The sequence below is a fragment of the Heterodontus francisci genome, chromosome 1 (genome assembly GCF_036365525.1).
Source record: "Heterodontus francisci isolate sHetFra1 chromosome 1, sHetFra1.hap1, whole genome shotgun sequence".
Lineage (NCBI taxonomy): Eukaryota > Metazoa > Chordata > Chondrichthyes > Heterodontiformes > Heterodontidae > Heterodontus > Heterodontus francisci.
The window spans coordinates 82,491,440-82,505,147 of NC_090371.1; positions in this window are offsets into that span (position 1 = coordinate 82,491,440).

Genomic DNA, 13,708 nt, shown 5'->3' on the forward strand with positions numbered 1-13,708 from the left:
AAGGTCCTTTTTCTGTGCTGTATAACTCTATGATTCGATGACTCTATTGATCACCATTTTAAATTGATGAACAGCATGACATTTTATCATTTTCTGCACCAATATCAGGTGATACAACCTTCAGATATTTTGCTCAGACTTCCCACATTCCCTTTTTCATTTAGCAGCCTATTTGTTACAAATCAGATCATTTTATTAAATCAGATGAGTTATTTAAATCCTACTCTACATACTTCAGAGATTGCCACGAACTCCCACATTAATCAAACAGAGCCTAAAAGCAGTTTCCGTGGTAACTAGTAGTATGTGACTGCAAAGGTTCCACGTGAACTGGCAACAACAGGGCACTGGCAAAGCCCAACTGTTTTACATTCTTAGATTTTTTTCAGTAGCTAACATGAAGGAAACTGATTATGAAAGATTTAAGACTTGTTGAAATGAAAGCAATATTGCAGTATGTCAACTTTCACACACAATTAATCACACAATTTATCTAACTGTTTGATTCATGTGTGTGTTCATTAGTTATCTGCTATAAACAAATTTTAAGCTAAACTCAGACAACTAGGTAAATAAAATTTTGCGAATTAGATGTTTCCCTAACTATCAAGTGCTGAATGATGCACATTCTGCTATCTGGGGAAGTGGAAGTGGGACTATACCAACACATTTTAATAACAGCTGTATAGAAATTTGAAGCAATCAAGAGAAGAGATATTTATGAATTGGGGAGAGAGAATAGGAGGGGAAGAATACAGTGGGATAGATTTTGCCTTTGTGCCATAGTGTGAAAGACATGATAGTGAAGGGAAGGAAATGGAATTAAAATTGTAAGAGATGTAAAACAGATTGCTGATTTGCTAACACCTGTTTTATAGCAGCACACAACGTCAAAATCTACCCAACCATTCCTGGAATAGAGATAATTAAAATTTTCCTCGAAATTAAAATGCCTTACACTTTGCTGTAATTGCCATTGACACAGGAGCTAAAATTATTGTCAATTCCTCCCTTTCATTTCCCAGATGTAACATGTTAGCTAAAATTATAACCAGAGCAGTGACAAGACCATTTAAGGCTGCATTTACAGGTAGTACTTAGCATTCATGCAAAGTCAAATCCACTTTGCACTGAGGCTAAACAAGTAAGGGTAAATTTTGCAAGGCCCTGTGCCATTGCTGGGCCTTGCCTGAGATTTTCCAATATGGACTGTCCGAGAATTAGCTCCTGCCAGTGATGCAAGGTCTTCCAAAATTTACCTAATTCGTATTTCCCGGCAACAAAGGAATAGTTAAATCACATTAAGTGACGTATCCTTGCTATTAGAATTAAGCATACTTAGAACTAGAAAGGCTTCGAGAAGCTGCTAGTTATCATTAGTTGACACGAAGGCTGCTACTGCTAACTACCCGACCTAGTTAGTGATTGTCTAGTGAAATCTAGAGCAGCTAGACCAAAAATATAATTCTAATGAGAATGCAGTTCCACACCAGACATACAGAATTTATCATGTTTCCTCTTTCTGTGAGACATCTTTATACACCAGGAATTAAAACGGCAGCACTTACAAGGAACAAAATTAAACAGGACATGAGAGGTGCTGTGAAATACAATGGATTAAAAAATACCCATATTATGAGCAAACTGTCAGTTATAACAAAAAAGAAGAAAGAGCTACTGGCAGTGACAACAGCAACAATAAATGATACTGGCCTGCTCAAATTACATACAGCTACTTCCCCAGGCAATGCAGCCAACTGCCTGGGCATGGCAAAGCAGTACTATATCCAGAAGGAAAATTATACTTTGGGAAAAGTCTAGAAAGCTATATGACAGGTGCTGGGCAAGAGGTTTATATGGCAAAATAAAGCCAAATGTTAACATGTTTAAGAAGAAAGTGCTTGCATTTATAGGAAGGCTTCACTCAACTTAGAACATCCCAAAGTATATTACAGCCAATTAGTACACTGCAAGGTCCAAAAACATCAACTAAATAAAGAGCAGATCATCTGTTTTAGGCAAAATCAAAGTACTGCTGGAAATCTGATGAAGGATCATCGGCCTGAAACTTTAACTATTTCTCTCTTCACGGATGCGGCCAGACGTGCGAAGCATCTCCAGCATTTTTTGTTTTCAAATCTGCTTTAGACTTTGGTTCAGGGATAAATGTTGCCCAGAACACTGGGAGAACTTCCCTGCCTTTCTTCAAATAGACCATCTGAGAGGGTAGATGGGGTCTTGGTCGAAAGTCTCATCTGAAAAATGGCACCTCCAACAGCGCAGCAGTCCCTCAGTACTGCAGTAGAGTGTCAGTCCATTTAGTCCATAAGCTGATTATAAATTTATTAAAAATTGATTAGTATTAACTGCTCCTGGTCAGAGTAACAACCTATTCAATCTGGAAGATAATGCATTGGCACAATTACCAAAGATATGAATGCCCAAAACAGAGTATGTGCTGTGAGCACAGCAATTAAAAACTAAATGGAAATTCAAAAGGAATGATGAAAATAAACTCACAAGTACCCAGTGCAGAACAGCATGAAAGGCTTAAGCTTGAAAGTATCCCTGACAAGGAGTGATAGGCCAAAATAAATTAGTGAACTAGAAAGATAACAAAGGGAAACCCTGAAGACAGCCAAATGCATATTTCTAACACACATTTAGGGTCAGATGACAAAGAACGCCCAAAGCAAAAGAACAAGAGGAAACAAAGTAAATCATAGAAATTACAGAGATTAGCAAAGCAGTGGCTATTTTGCTGATCAGAATTAATTAGAAAGTAGAACAGAATAGCCGAATCAGGTCCTATCCCTTTCAAATCACTTGGTTTTTCAAATCACAGCCAAATGCCTGAAATTGAAACTCGCTAACCAGTTGCATACGTTGGGAAATCAGAGGCCAGCTGCCCTTGATTTTCCATCCACTATAATTGAAAATTGTTTGTGATGTGCCTGAAATTTCTCATTCTGTACATCCAGCATGTGAGCCTCCCTCCAGCATCACAGATTACCTCACATCAGTCCTTTCCTAGGGCTGGATTTTATGGGCCCCCCAAGACAGGATTGGGGGTGGGATGGGGGGGGGGACCCATATCATCATGACGGGAGCTGGAGGGACTGTCACCTCCCCGTCTCCAAGTGATATTGCTGCAAGTGGGATAGGCCAACGAGGGCTTTCCGGCCCAGAGGACAATTGAGGCCCTTAAGTGGCTTATGAATGGACACTAATGGGCATCTTCCTGCTGCCGCTGGAATCTATCCAGTGATGGGGGGGGGTGGGGGGAAGGTGGGGGTGGTGTGTGGCCAAGGCCTCTGCATTACCGGAATTGGCCACCACTCCTGGTGGCGCTGCAGATACTGCTGAGCTGCTGGCCCCGCGATTGACTGCCAGCTCTTGGAGGCGGGGTCCCCGTCTTTACAGGGACAGAGATTCTGGCACCGGAAACTTCGCTTCCGGAGCAATGGAGGATCATGCCAGGGGGCTCGAAAAGACTGAGGCAGAGCTTCCCCCCACACATATGGCCCGGTGCCGGGAGTAGAGCCGGTTGCAAAAAATCCAATTTTAACTAGATTTCCCTGTGCCTCGGGAAACCCAGAAGGTAAAAGAAGATGAGAAGGGCCAGGGCCACAAGTGCATTTACAGCATATGAGCAGACAAATTAGGAACAAGAGTAGGCCACTCGGCCCCTCGAGCCTGCTCCGCCATTCAATAAGATCACGGCTGATCTGATTGTAACCTCGACTCCACATTCCCACCTACACCCAATAACCTTTCACCCACTTGCCTATCAAGAATCTATCTGCCTCTGCCTTAAAAATATAAAAAGACTCTGCTTCCACTGCCTTTTGATGAAGAGAATTCCAAAGACTCACGAACCTGTGAGAGAAAACATTTCTCCTCATCTCTGTCTTAAATGGGCGACCACTTATTTTTAAACAGTGACCCCGAGTTCTAGATTCTCCCACAAGAAGAAACATCCTTTCCTCATCCACCCTGTCAAGACCCCTCAGGACCTTATATGTTTCAATCAAGTCACTTCTTACTCTTCTAAATTCCAGCATATACAAATATAGCCTGTCTAACCTTTCCTCATAAAACAACCTGCCCATTCCAGGTATTAGTCTAGTAAACCTTCTCTGAACTGCTTCCAATGCATTTACATCCTTCTTTAAATAAGGAGACCAATACTGTATACAGTACTCCAGATGTGGTCTCACTAATGCCCTGTATAACTGAAGCAAAACATCTCTACTTCTGTATTCAATTCCCCTCGCAATAAATGATAACATTCTATTAGTTTTCCTAATTACTTGCTGTACCTGCATACTAACCTTTTGTGATTCATGCACTAGGTCACCCAGATCCCTCTGCATCTTAGAGCTCTGCAATCTCTCACCATTTAGATAATATGCTTCTTTTCTATTCTTCCTGCCAATTTCACATTTTCCTACATTATACTCCATTTGCCAGATCTTTGCCCATTCAGTTAACCTATCTATATCCCCTAGTAGTCTCCTTATGTCCTCTTCACAACTTACATTCTTACCTACTTTCCTAGAAGGCAGGCAAAACAAAGGCAAGCAAAGGTTTAGAATGCACAATAATGTCAAGAAGACAAGACTAAGGGCACTCTACCTGAATGCACACAGCATTCGCAACAAGATAGATAATTTAAAGGCACAAATAAAGGTAAATGGTTATGATCTAACAGCCATTACAGAAACGTGGCTACAGGGTAACCAAGACTGGGAACTGAACATTCAAGGATATTCGACATTTTGGAAGGACAGGAAAAAACGAAAAGGAGGTGGTGTTGTGCTGATAATAAGGGATGCGATCAGTACATCAGTAAGGGAGGATCTCAGATTGGAAGAACAAAACGTGGAATCTGTTTGCGTGGAGCTAAGAAACAGTAAGGGGCAGCAAACAGTGGTAGGAGTTGTTCATAGGCCACCAAACAGTGGTGGTAGTGTGGGGCATTGTATTAATCAGGAGAATAGAGGAGCATGTAGCATGGGTAATACAGTAATTTTGGGTGGCTTCAATTTGCACACAGACTGGGTAAATCTAATGAGCACTAATGCTTTGGAGGATGAGTTTCTGGAGTGTGTTAGGGATGGTTTTCTGGAACAGTATTTTGAGGAACTGACTAGAAAACAGGCTATTTTAGATCCAGTATTATGTTACAAGAAAGGATTAATTAATAATCTTGTTGTAAAATAATCTTTAGGGATGAGTGACCATAAGATGATAGAATTTTACATTGTGTTTGAAAGAGAGGTAGTTCAATCTGAAGCCAGTGTGTTAAATTTGAACAAAGGAAATTATGAAGGTAAATTAGCTGAGGTGGATTGGGAAAATACATTAAAAGGTATGACAGTGCATAGACAATGAATAGTCTTCAAAGAATTATGACATAGTTTACAGCAACTATATTCCTTCAAGGCACAAAAACCCCAAAAGTTAAGGCAGTCAACTGTGACTAACGAAGGAAGTTAAGGATTGTATAAGATTAAAAGAAAAGGCCTATAAAGTTGCCAGAAATAGCAGTAAACCTGAGGATTGGGAGGATTTTAGAATACAGCAAAGGAGGGCCAAGGAACTGAATATGAATGTAAACTAGCAAAAAACATAAAAATGGACTGTAAAAGCTTCTACAGGTACATAAAAAGGAAATGTTTGGCTAAGACAAATGTGGGTCCAATACTGGCAGAGTCTGGAGAATTTATAATAGGGAATAGAGAAATGGCTGAGAAGATAAATGATTACTTTGTGTCTGTCTTCACTGAGGAAGATATAAGAAATTTCCCAGAATTGGAGATCCAAGGGACTCAGGAGAATGAGGAATTGAAGGAAATTATCATTAGTAAGAAGGTTGTATTGGAGCAATTAATGGGGTTGAAGTTTGATAAGTCCACAAGAACTGATATTCTACATTCCAGAGTGTTGAAAGAGGTAGCTATGGAGATAGTGGATGCACTGGTGATCATCTTCCAAAATTTTATAGATTCTGCAATGGTTCCTGCAGATTGGAAGGTAGCAAATGTCACCCCATTAGTTAAGAAGGGAGGGAGAGAGAAAACAGGGACTTACAGACCTCTTAGCCTTACATCAGTAGTCAGGAAAATGTTAGAACCTATTCTAAAGGATGTGATAAATGGACATTTGGATAATAATGATCTGGTTGGGCATAGTCAACATTTATGATTGGGAAATCATGTCTGACAAACCTGTTGGAGTTTTTTGAGGATGTTACTACCAGAATTGACAAAGGAGAATCACTGGACGTAGTATACTTGGATTTTCAGAAGGCTTTTGTCAAAATCCCCCGTAGGAGGTTGGTTAGCAAAATTAAAGCACATGGGATAGGAGGTAATATACTGGCATGGATTAAGGATTGGTTAACAGGCAGAAAGCAGACAGTAGGAATAAATGGGTCATTCCCGTATTGGTAGGCTGTGACTAGTCGGGTACCACAAGGATCAGTACTTGGGCCCCAGCTGTTTACAATATATACCAATGATTTGGATGTGGGGACCAAATGTAACATTTCCAAGTTCGCAGATGACACAAAACTAGATGGGAATGTGTGTTGTGAGGAAAATGCAAAGTGGCTTCAAGGGGATTTGGACAGACTTAGTGAGTGTGCAAGAATGTGGTAGATGGAATATAATGTGGAACAATGTGAGGTTATTTATTTATTTTAGGGCGGCACAGTGGCGCAGTGGTTAGCACCGCAGCCTCACAGCTCCAGGGACCCGGGTTCGATTCCAGGTACTGCCTGTGTGGAGTTTGCAAGTTCTCCCTGTGTCTGCGTGGGTTTTCTCCGGGTGCTCCGGTTTCCTCCCACAAGCCAAAAGACTTGCAGGTTGATAGGTAAATTGGCCATTATAAATTGTCACTAGTGTAGGTAGGTGGTAGGGAAATATTGGGACAGGTGGGGATGTTTGGTAGGAATATGGGATTAGCGTAGGGTTAGTATAAATGGGTGGTTGATGTTCGGCACAGACTCGGTGGGCCGAAGGGCCTGTTTCAGTGCTGTATCTCTAATCTAATCTAATCTTATCCATTTTGGTAGGAGGAATAGATGTGCAGAGTATTTCTTAAATGGTAAGAGATTAGAAAGTGTAGATGTACAAAGGGAATTGTCAATAAGTCACTGAAAGCCAGCATGCAGGTGCAGCAAGCAATTAAGAAGGCTAATGGTATGTTAGCCTTTATAACAAGAGGATTTAAGTACAGGAGTAGTGAAGTCTTGCTTCAATTGTAAAGAATCTTGGTTAGACTGCACCTGGAGTACTGTGTGCAGTTTTGGTCCCCCTACCTTAGGAAGGATATTATTGCCATAGAGGGAGTGCAACGAAGGTTCACCAGACTTGTTCCCGGGATGGCGGGACTGTCTTATGAAGAGAGATTGGGGAAACTGGATTTGTATTCTCTAGAGTTTCGAAGAATGAGAGGTGATCTCATTGAAACTTACAAAATACTTAATGGGATAGACAGGGTAGATGCAGTCAAGATGTTTCCCCTGGTTGAAGAGTCTAGAACCAGGGGACACAATTTCAAAGTAAGGGGGAAGCCACTTAGGACAGAGATGAGGAAAACATTCTTTGCTCAGAGGGTTGTGATTCTTTGGAATTCTCTACCCCAGAAGGTTGTGGAAGCTCAGCCATTGAATATGTTTAAAATAGAGATTGACAGGTTTCTAAATACCAATGACATAAAGGGATATGGGGCAAGTGTGGGAAAAAGTCAATGAAATGGATGTTCAGCCATTATTGTGTTGAATGGCGGAGCAGGCTCGATGGGCTGAATGGCCTACTCCTGCTCCTATGTTCCTATCTTTGTATCATCAGCAACCATACCTTCGGTCCCTTCATCCAAGTAATTTATATAAATAGTAAAAAGTTGAGGGAATCAAACCTGGTCTGTATAACAAAACTACTCACTGCCTTCGTCAGATCACTCACTGGGGGAGTCTGTTTAACTTTATTTAAAGGCATCATAGTGCAGAGGGCTTAGAAGGCACCTGATATGCATCAGCTATTCCCCAATTAGAGGATCTTCACAGTGGAGCAGCACTGCCTTAGAGGTTAAGGGTCACCAAGAGAAGTCTACCTGTCCCCTGTCAATAAAACCGTCAGGAACAGATAGCTATTACAATGCATTTCCAGAAGCACTGAAGATCACCACTGCACTCAAATTTAAATGCATTTACAGATGCAAAGAGGGACATTTCAGAAGTCAACAGAAAATAGTGTTAACAGTTATGACCCAGCAAAAAATGAGAGGTAGCAAATTGGCTGACCATTTTATAACTCCTCCAATTATCTTTTCCATCTCTGGCAGGCTGAATGGAAAAAAAACATCCCAGATTAATTGATATGATTGTATGTATTTCTGCCAATTGTCATTGAATGGAAGCCAGACTCAGATCATTCAAGGTCTGTGGAACTGATCAATGGGTCAAGCCAATGCATTCAATTACAAGCATTTTGTGGAGCTCCTAGCAGTACGTGCTCATTTTCCAACCGTAATGATGTGGGCAAATACCATTTTGAATCTTTTGAATGAATGATCATCTATTGTAGTTAAAAGAAATATCACATTGAATTCCTTTTGTTCTAGGAAATCCTCAAAGAAACATGATCATTTATATTGGCAGAATCGTAACCAGATAGCAGTCAGCATCAGGACCGCAGAGATAACAGCACCGATACTAACTCGAAGGTGCGTTGTGAGCAGGGGCTCCAATATCATGCAGAAAACCCAGAAGTTCAGCACATCTGATGATGGCATCTTAACACAGTCAGCTCATTAGCTTTTTACTTCTGGGATTGGCACCAATGGTGCGGGAGTGGGTGTAATGAAAACCTGTGTTATGTCTTGTGGTTTGCAGAGCTCCAGAATAATCTCAATTTTTAACACAGATACTGGAGCTTGCATCTCTTATATTTTACACATCTCTACATGTGTGGCGGAATGATACAATGTGTGTTTGGTACAGACTGTGGTGCAGTAGTGGTTGATGTGACATCATGAATATGCATGTATATATACGCATGAACAATATAGATCTTAAATCAATTTGGGATAATACAACAACACATTTTTATCTCTAAAGAAAAATGCAATTCCTTTTACTATCAGCATAACTTTTCCAAACACTTTTTTTTCTCTCTGGCTACTATAGAAAATTTACAATCAAGTTTTACAATTAAACTTGTAATTCTAAACACCTTAAAACTTTTTATGCCTCATTTTCTTTCACATTATTCACAATATCATTCCAATGGTAAGATGTTGCGCCTCCATCCCATGGATTTGGTTGTTGTCATCCCTCTCTACGATGAGTCGGTGCGCTGTTCTAGCGGTGTTGTACATGTTGCTGCTCGTGTTGTAGAAGTTGTGCTTCATGTTGGTGATGTTGTCTCACTTGCTGGTGATGTTGCTAATGTCGCATCGCTTGTTGGTGATATTGCTGAAGTTGTGTCGCTTATAACCTTCTCAGCTTTACCAGTTTTGATGTAGGCCAAACATAGACTCTGTTCCTTCTCAGCTGTTTACTGTTTTCATTCTCACTGATGTATAATCTTGGAGTCTCAGCTTTACCAACAACTTTTGCTGCGTTCGAGGATTTTTGGATTGGATCCTGTGCATTGTCATGGTCAAGTGAGGAGGGGTTGAAGGGCTTCCCTCTTTTCCCTCTCCTTGTTTGACCACAACAGGTTTAATTCTTTTTTAAAGTGGATGTACTGGTCAATTCAGTAGGCGTTTGGTTACTTACTTGCTATGTTCATAACCAGAATGAATCGGACAGGTTTTCTTGGGTTAACAAAGAAAGAGGTTAACTTTATTGTATTTAAACCAAACTAATAAAATAATAAACAATGCGCCAACTTTCATTCACACACTCACTAGAGGTTTACACACACACAAATAGGTTACAGAGTGGGGAAAGGTAGATTGGTTGAGTTAGAGTCCATAAAAAAGTTATACAGTCTGTGGAGTTTGGTGATTCAGCTGGCTTCCTGCTGAATTTGGTGCTCCTAAGGTTTTTAGTTTGAAGAGGAGGTGACTAGTTTGGTGTGTCACTTGGAGATAGCAATGCAGATGATTTCCTCCAACATGGTTTTGGATTGTAGCTGGAGTATGCAAAGGTGGTCAGGATTCAGGATGTAAAGCAGGATTTGAAATAATTCAAACTGGAATGGAGAGAGAGGGGGGGTCCTCCACTTAGGTCTGCACATGTCAGAGTCCAATTGCTTCTCCTCTGCTACAGAAAAAAACACACCAGCTTAAAAACCACAGATGGGGAGGGGCTTGTCACATGACAGTCACTCAGAGATTCAAACATAGAGGTTAGCAGTATTTCTCTGCTTGTTGAAAAGAGCAGGTAGTTCCTTTAAACTTCCTGGGTCTTGGCTCCTGCTGGGAAATGCACAGACATTTTGTCTTCCTCCTCACAGGCCTTTGCAATGTAGGATACAGTGTAACAAACTAGGTGATCATCTTAAGCTGCCAGCAGTCATCCTGTTTCAAATGTTCTTTTTAAATTTCTTCAAAAAAATATAAATTCAGATCTCTAGTCAGTGGACCAAAGAAAATTAGCAGTCAACAAAATACCTTAGTCTACCTGTGTATCTGTGAGTTGTCTTCATAATTTCTCATGGTCATTTAGAGTATGCATCTTGCTTGGTAGAGTTGTCTTGTATTTTCTGCCATTCAATAGCTCTGCAGGTGATTTCATGTTGGCTTTGAGAGTTGTAGCTCAGAGTAACAATAAAGCAAGGTTTGCGTCTTTCTTTGTCTCTCAGGATTTTATGAGGATCTTCTTGACCGTCTGGATGTGCCTTTCTACAAAACTGTGTCCCTTGGGTAATATAGTGATGAGGTTATGATGTTGAATCCATACTGTTCAGCAAACTCCTTAAATTCTCTGGAGGTGAATTGGGTTCCATTATCACTTATCAGTCTTTCAGGAATTCTTTGCACAGCAAACAAGACTTATATTGCTGTGGTGATTTTTGTAGCTCTCAAATCTTTTACCTTTCTGATGAATGGGAACTTTGCGTATTAGTCTACTACTATAAGATACCATTCTTGGTTGTGCGTGAATATGTCCGCTCCCACAGAATGCCATAGTCTGGGTGGTACCACGCCAACCATCATCTCTTTCGGCTGTGTGTTTCTATACTTCTGACAATACACTGCATGTAGATACCATTCTTTCAATGTCTTTGTAGATACCTATCAAGTGCATAGCTGATCTGGCCCCATTCACACGGGGCCTTCACATGTCTTCTGGAGAAGTTCTGTCTGCATCGTTTTGGGTACGATGATTCTGGATCCAGCCAGCAGAACACTGTCTTCTAGTGAAATGTCATCTCTGATTGACCAATATTGCTGTATTGATGGTTGTGTTTGCTGCATCTTATCCGCCATCTCTGGATTACCCACTAAGAGAGCATCTGCAACTCTTCATCTTCACTGGTCTCATCTCTGATTTGACTCAATTTCAGTGGCATCACATTCACTAGGTAATGTATCTTTATACCTAGATCTTTAATCTTGTGTTTTTTCTGTTGTGACAGAAGAGATAAGGTATCCACCAGCACCATTTCTCTTCTTGGCTTGTATTTCAGAGTGAGATCATAGCTCTGAAGCCTCAGTAGTAACCTCTATAGTCTTGCTGGTGCTCTACACAGATTTTTCTTGTAGATCTGTTCTAGTTGACGATGATCACTCTCCACTATAAATTTTCTCCCATAGAGATATATATGGAATTGCTCGCATCCATGCACCACTGCCAAAAGCTCTCTTTCTATGTTAGCATAACTGATCTCAGCTGATGTTAGAGCTTTGCAGGAAAATGATATTGGCTTTCCTTCTTGTACCAGGGCTGCTCCCAGTCCTTTTGTAGAAGCATCTACTTGTAGAGTGACAGGTTTCGCCTGTTGAGGTATGACAGACTAATCACCTTGCATGTTACTTCTTTGAGTTTACTGAAACTCCTCTCATGCGACTCTGACCAATGGCACTCAACATTTTCTTCCATCAACTCCCGTAGATTTGCTGTGTGCTCTGACATGTGAAGTATGAAAAAGCTCATGTACTGGATCAAGTCAAGAAAACATCTCAGCTCTTTCTTGTCTCTGAGCTGTCCTCTCAGAGATAGCAGTGTCTTTTTCAGGACTCAGCTTGACTCCATCAGGTGAGTACACCATTCTGAAGATCTGGCATTCTGTCACCTTTACAATGCATTTGTCTGCAGTTAGCTTGACCCCAGCTTTTCTGGTTCTCTCCATGTCTTCATGTAAGTAGTAGTCATATAATCTTTTCCATCTACACCATATATCTGGATATCATCAGCTATGCCGATCACTCCTTTCCATCCTCAGTATGTCTCATCCTGGTTCATTTTAAGACAAAAAGGTAGATGCAGGAATTTGTACCGTCCAAAGGGTGTGTTGAATGTTGTCAACAGCGAAGATTCCTCATCAAGCTTCACATTCCAGTAGCCATTTTTGGCATCAAGCTTGCTGAAAATTTTGCCCCTGCCTGTGTTGGCATGATCTCTTCCAGTGATGGAATAGGGTAGTGATTCCTCTTCATTGCTTGATCTTTGGGATCAAGGCAAATTTGTAGCCATCCATTTGGTTTCTCTCTCACCACAATGGAATTTACCCAATCTGTATGCTCTGTGACTCGAGAAATCACTTTATTTTCTTCCACTTCTTTGAGTTTTCTGTCAAGCTTTCCTTTTAACTCAATTGGTACTTTACATGGGGGATGAATCACTGGTTTCTTCTCTGGGTCAATGGCGATGTGATATTCAAAACCTTCAAAACATCCAACAGACTCATCAAAACACTCTGGATATATTTGGTTCAGATCTTCCTTGCTTCTGATTGGAGGGCACTTTTCAATGGGTGTGCTACCCTCAACCTTCATTGATGTCTCCTTCATCTCATGGTTTACCGAGATCAGCTGCAGCTCTTCACAACTGCGCAACCCCAGGGCCATCTGTTACAGTGACGTAGAATATACAGTTAATATCTATTCCTTTGTGCGTCCCTCTGATTTGGGTCATTTCCAGCTGTCAAATCTCAGTTCCACCATATGCCATCCATTTCAGAGCACCTTTCTTTGAGTAACCATTCTCTTTCAAATTTTCCAGAAAGATCTTCTGATATAGCCTGAGCAGGTTGTTATTACTCTGTGCTCCAGTATCAAACTTCAGCTTCAGATTTATGGTGTGGCTTACTTCTCATCTTATTCCTGATCCGTATGGTTGTGTGAATTTCTTTTCTCTGGGAACTTTCGCATCCCGACATTTCATGTAGGTTCCTATGTCTATTGTGTCCTCAAACTCCCTGTCATCTTCCAGGGTATGGATATTTTGGTTTCTTTTATTTCAGATTTGCCCTGTTGCTCTGCCTCTGTACCTCATGCTGTACAGTGTTCATGTAGATACCCTAGTTAGAAGATGCCTGTAAATAAACTCCTGTTACTTTGACCCAGAGTCTACTTTCCTCATTCAATACCGATAGCACACTGACAAGATAGTACAATATGTGGGACATTTCTTTCTGTCTGTGCACTCATGTCATCCACATCTCTTGCACATCTTTCTCTCTCTTTGGTGTTCATTCCTTTGTTGCTGTTTCACAGCATCAGTCCTGTTTCCTTTCCCTTGACTTAA